This window comes from Cucumis melo, chromosome 12, assembly GCF_025177605.1.
Source record: "Cucumis melo cultivar AY chromosome 12, USDA_Cmelo_AY_1.0, whole genome shotgun sequence".
Taxonomy (NCBI): Eukaryota; Viridiplantae; Streptophyta; class Magnoliopsida; order Cucurbitales; family Cucurbitaceae; genus Cucumis; species Cucumis melo.
In genome coordinates, this window is record NC_066868.1 from 12,728,955 (window position 1) to 12,735,967 (window position 7,013).

The window sequence follows — 7,013 nt, forward strand, 5'->3', positions numbered from 1 at the left end:
TCCAAGACCAATTTCATCTAATCCAGAAAGAAAATCCGAACAGAAGTGAACAGCCTCTTCACATACTTGTGCTTCTGCAATGCATCCTTCAGGTCGATTTCTATTACGAACAAAACTTTTCAACACTTTCATGTATCTTTCAAATGGGTACATCCACCGCAAATATACAGGACCACAAAGTTTTACTTCTCTCACAAGATGAACAACCAGATGAACCATAATTGTGAAAAAAGAGGGTGGAAAATACTTCTCAAGATTACATAAAGTCATTACTATATCTTCTTGCAATGCATCAAGCTCTGATACGGAGAAACTTTTAGCACAAATCGCATTGAAGAAAAAACACAGTCTACTTATAGTGTATCTCACATTCTTTGGTAGGATTGAACGTATTGCAATTGGAAGCAATTGTTGCATTAAAACGTGACAGTCATGCGATTTAAGGCCATTAAGTTTTAAGTCATTCAAAGAGACAAGACTTCTAATATTTGATGAATATCCTTCTGGAACTTTAATTTCAGCCAAAGTCTTACAAAACCGATACTTCTCTTCTCTTGACAATGTATAACATGCTGCAGGTATGTAAGTTTTATTACCTGTAACCATTGGTGCCAATTCTGGTCTTATATTCATGTCCACTAGATCAAGTCTACTATTCATCCCATCTTTACTTTTGCCTGGTAAATCAAGCAATGTTCCTACTATATTCATGCATACATTCTTCTCAATATGCATTACGTCCAGACAATGTCGTACATGCAAGTTCTTCCAATATGGTAGTTCGAAGAATTCTGATCTTCTTTTCCAGTAGTCATTGCCACCTTCATTATTATTCTTGCCACAATTCTTCCCAGAAGAAAAAATCATTTCTTTGAGTTTAAAGTAGATGGCCTCTCCTGACAAGGGTTGTGGAGGCTTTCTATGCTCTTGCTTACCATCAAAATTCTTTTTCTGTAATCTATAAGGATGATATCTTGGCAAATATTTCCTGTGTCCCATGTATACATTTTTTTTTCCATGTTGTAGTCTGATTGAATTTGTCTCTTCTCCACATATTGGACAAGCCTTAAAGCCTTTGACAGTACACCCACATAAATTACCGTATGCAGGAAAATCATTGATAGTCCACAATAAGACGGCTCGCAAAGTGAAATATTCTTCTTTATACGCATCAAAACACCGAACCCCTTCTTCCCATAAAATTTTGAGATCATCAATTAAGGGTGCTAAATAGGTGTTGATATCATATCCCGGTTGCTTCGGACCTGATATTAACATTGTCAACATCAAATGTTTCCTTCTCATACACAACCATGGTGGAAGATTGTATATTGTAGTAATAACGGGCCAACAACTATAGTTCGACGACAAATCTCCAAATGGGTTAATTCCATCAGTCGACAAACCTAAACGAAGATTTCTAGGTTCTGACCCAAATGTTGGCCACATGTGATCTATCAACCTCCATGATGGAGTGTCGGCCGGATGTCTCATAATATCATCGATTTTTCTATCCATCGCATGCCAACGCAAGTTCTTAGCATTCTCTAAGTTCTTAAACATTCTTATAAATCTTGGAACTATTGGAAAATACCACATCTGCTTGGCAGCAACTCCACTGTTTTCCTTTGTTGAGTTTTTATTGATTTTCCACCTTGACAAACCACACTTAGGACACTTTGTCGAGTTTGCATACTCTTTTCTATACAAACAACAATCATTAGGACATGCATCAATTTTTTGGTAACTGAGTCCTAAGGCACCTAGTGTTTTCTTTGCTTCGTATAAAGAAGTTGGTATTTCGTTGTTGTCAGGTAGGAGATCACTTATTATGGACAACAATTCGGAGAAGCTAGTGTTACTCCAACCATATCTAACCTTTAAGTTGTATAGTCTCACGAGAGCTGACAACTTAGTGAATTTCTTACATCCTGGATATAAGGGTTTCTTTGCATCATCAAACATAGTATCAAATGTGTTGGATGTATTACAAGATTCGTCATGAGCGGATTGCAACATGTTTACTGTATTAAACAAATCGTCATGTTCATATTTTTCATCACCTAAATTTTCCATTTTACTGGTAACGGTCTTTGAGTTCAAATCTTCACCATGCCAGAACCATATCTTGTAACTTTTATCAATTCCATTGGCATACAAATGATATCGAACTATTGAGACATCCTTAAGTAAACGATTCCCGCATTTCAGACATGGACATCTTATCGAATTAGAACCTTTGGCATGAGACAAACCAAATTGAATAAAACTTTCAACTCCTACATCATATTCTCTAGACATCCTATTTTCCATCATCCATGATTTGTCCATTCTGTAGATGTTACAAACACCAAATCTTCTATAATTTCCCTTTACACAAACCTGGGTTACAAAAGAGATGGATGACAATTGTAGAAGCATGTCCAAGTCAAAGATTCATTAATGTATGACAAGGGTAAATATACATAAATATTAAAACAAATAAGGAAATAATAAATTTAGCCTAAATTGATTATATATTCGTGTATGGTAAGAAGCCCAAAATAAAATATAAACGGATGAAAATTAATTATATACGTGTGTTATAATCTCCCCACCTTAAAAACTAGCTTTAGTCCTGAATTAATCTTTCCAAGTTTATTATTGAGTTACTTAGTAACCTACAAGTAAACCGTAACATTAACAATTTCGCTTTATGAAAAACTCTTAATATTTTCAATAGTTTTTTTTAGATCAATTTATGCAAAGATTTGCTAACAACATTTCTTAACAATAATGGACCAAACACAATGCACACCTCAAATGAAACTAGTGATGATCATGTTAACCAATAAGTCACTTAACTATAGTATTTCATATGTATAAAGATCCAATATATCTTTGGTGCAATCTTCTTTTTATGAGGAAAACATACAACTCCTTTTATAGTTGCAATTGAAGAAAGCATGTGATCGTCAAAACGAACTTTAAACTAATGACCCAACAAACTTTAAACGAATGACCGAACAAACTTTAAACTAATGACCGAACAAATTTTAAAAAAGTAGATCCTCAATTTAGGACACTAATAACGTTTCCCACTATCGACTCCATATTAAAATAACCCAACACCATAAACGCTTCAACATCGATAAACTTCACACTCATGAAACTAACATTAAGACATATGGTCTCTAGTGTCTTCTCTATTTTCGCCCTATGCCTCTTAACTAATTCATAATCAATATTAGTCATACATTAGATTCACAAATTTCATAAACTATAAACTCATTCTTACATCAATTAGAAAAATTTACATTGTAATTTAATAGGGTATTAAATCGATTCTAGAACCTTATGAAATTGGAGATGGATATTATATATGAGTTAAAAAGAAATGGATTAGAACCTGGGTACGCTCAAGATTCGAAGTTGTGCGGATGACGGGTCGACTTAGTGCGTCGGCTGAGTGCGCGGATCAAGGCTGGCTGGGTGCGTCGGGCGTCAGCAATCTGGACTAGGTGCGTCGGCCGTGGTGGGTGGGTCGGTCGTGGTGGGTGTAGGGCGTCGGGCGTTGGCTGACGTTGGGTGTGCGGGTGTCAGCGGAAGCTGAACGTGGGCTGGCTGAATGTGTTCGTCTGGTCGGAACAGAAGCTGGTCGGCCGTCGACTGAATGTGTTCGTCGGGGTCGCTGAACGTGGGTGTCGGCTGAAGATGGCCTTTGGCTGAAGATCGGCGTCGGATGAAGATGGGCGTTGCTGAAGATGCTTCGTCGGGCGTCGGCTGTAGGTGGGGGAGGAACCACGGCCGTCGGTGAGTCGGCAGAAGCGCCGTGGTCGGCTGAAGATGGCCTTTGGCTGAAGATCGGCGTCGGATGAAGATGGGCGTCGCTGAAGATGCTTCGTCGGCCGTCGAAGGGCAGAGGGTAACACGCGGGGGTTTCCAAAGGAAGGGGAAGGGGAAAATTGAAACTTTTAGGGATTGAGTTTATTTAATAAAATAAGGTTTTTTTTATTTTAATAAATTATATTAAAAAAAAACATATACCCTTTAATGACACTAAATAACTGTCATGGAAAACAATATCCGAAAACAACGTCTTTTCCCGCCAAAAAAGCGCATTTTCACATATTATGACAATTTTTTCTCCTCTTCTCTCAATTTTTTTTCTTTACAAATGTCATAGAAAGTGACTTTTCTTGTAGTGTTTGCGGTTGGGCGGAGAAGAATTGACCAAAATTTAGAAAAAGAATGGAAAGAGATGAAGTCAATTCATGCAATTGTTTGAGGACGATGAAATTAAAAGAGGAAAGTGATGAAAATCGGAGGAAAAAGTTGCCTGTGGTTGTGGCCTTATTTTTTGCATCACCCCTCTTTCGCTTAATCAATGCAATGTAGGCACATCTTTTCTTTTTCTTTTTGTTTTGCTTTTTTATTTTTTTTTAATTTTAATCCAAAATTAATTTTTCATTAAGAGAATATTACTTGAGTGAACTCAAACTACTTGTTAGACAAAAGTATGTATATATGAAAATTTATATATATATTTTTTAATATTAGTTTATTATGTAACAATTTATAATTTGTACGTGTTTGGTTGAGCTACATAAAATGGGTACAATCTGAAATACATCTTAAATACTTTTTTTTTTGTACTAACTTAAGTAAGCTTAATGCTATAATTTGTTGTAGTAGTTTAATTTGATATTTTGGATCCAACTTTACAATAATTTACCTCTTTAGTCAAGTAAATGAGTTAAATTTTTAGTCAATTTCTAAAAATAAAAACAAACATTTGGAAAGTTATTTTTTTACTATTTAAAACTTAATCTCTTTTATGAAAACAATAATAAAAAGTAATTAAATAACACAAAAAAATATAAGAGTAGGAAAAAACATTAATCCGTTAAAATCAAAAACAAAAAATCCAGTGGTTAGTAAATTAGATTTAAGAAAAGGACTTTGAAAAATTATTATAGATAAGAAAAAAAAAAGAAAATACTATTTACAAAAAATATAAAAACCAAACTTAAAAATGAGCTAAAAAATTTGATAGATTTTATTATATTTAATAAATAGTTTTAATTTTTTTTGGTTATATTTGAAAATGAGGTTGAGACATTGAATTTTTGATTTTATAAACTTTTATTTTAATCTCACCGATCCGTGAGAAAAAAGAAAAAAGAAAAGATAACTAAAAGGGTTTGAAAGTGTAAGGACTTTCTATTATTACTTTTTTAGTTTTCTGTTGAAAGCTCTCCCTAAAATTCATTAAGCCAACAAAATTATATTTCAGAAAAAGAGAGGAAAAATGTTGAAACGTTTTTTATTTTTGATTTTTCCGAAATGAAATCTAAATAAAGTATTATTAATAAAGAAGCTGAGAAAATAGACATTGACAGGTGTCGGGCATGGAATCTTTCTTATAAAAAAATCAAAAAAGAAAAGAAAAGAAAAGAAAAGAAAAGAAAAGAAAAGAAAAAGATGGTGGAATTGGAAGAAGCCCAGAAAGCAACCTTTTCCTTTTTTTTTGTCCCACCTTCGAAAAGCTGTCACCACTTACCATCCATCTATAAACCTTCTTTTTTAAATCCTTCCTACCACTCAATATCAATGAGTTTTCCATTTTCTAATTATTATAGATCCCAGTACAAAAATTAGAAAATTTATTTCAATCTCAAACTTTTGAGTATTGGACGAATTATGTTATGCAATATTATGTGTTCTAATCCAGTGAGCAGCATACCCATGTAAAAATCAAAAGTTACAAACAAATTCGTTGCACCGGTGTAGCCTTTACTCTTGTGTTTTGAGCTAGAGAGAATAATTTTATTAAACATGAAATGAAAAGCTTCAAAAATATTATTAAAAGAAAATAAAAGCTTGAAAACTTGCAATTATAATATAAAGCTTAAATCCCAAAAAATACACAACAATACTCACTACTTAAAACAATAAACTCATCAAATATCTCCACAAAGGTATGATATTGTTCACTTTAAGTATAAACTTGTATGACTTTGCTTATGATACCACTCCAAAAGGTCACATACCAATAAAAATAGTTGTTTCCAATCATATACTCATGATCATCTTTTATTTAACTGATGTGAGACTTTGGTCCCATTTTCAACATATGTAAAAAGTAGTTATTAGTTATTATACTTAAATGTGATGCTTGTCATCGAAAAATAGATTATATATATAGGAAATAACTATATATATATATATATATATATATATTAGTATTAGTTAATTAGATTTTTTGATATATTATACTTGTTAAACTATAAATTTCTAAGAAGTCCCTGAACATTTGTTTGTTGGACATATTTTTGAGATTATTGATAAATCAAACAATAAATGCAAAAAGGTAAAAAAAAAAAAAAATCTTGATCAAGTACTTTTATAATTTAACCTATAATAGTGAGACTAAAACTAATTCTAGTGTGTGTACATTTACCGAAAAAAAAAAAAAAAAAGATTAATTGCTATTGTATTATGGATATATACTATTCTCATTTTAAGAATGATACTGAGTGCATAACATAAGTTAAATATATCCACATGTCAAATTAAGAATGCAAATAATACATAGTGCGATAATAATATTATTTTATAACATTTTATGAATTCTCTTTTTTTCTTTTTTATTTATCGAGATGTAATCATTACTGATATTTTCATTAATATACATTTGAACGATTTTCCTAATATATAATGTATATTATTTTAATTAGAATTATATTTCACATTTATTTTTTGTTCATTTCCTTTAATTCAATGTTATGATTGATATTAATTTTGATAAAGTTAAAAAATTATTAATGTACATCTATAAATAATTCAATATTAATTAGTAACTCTGTTGTTGAAAAAAAAAATTGCCACATTTATAAAATTGCACAATATAATTTTGAAAGATAGTTGACATGGTTTGAAATTTGAAGAAAGAAAAAAAAAAAAAAGATCAGGCAACTGCTATTTGTCTGACCAATTCTTAATTTTCTTTTGTTTTTCTAAACAACTATTCA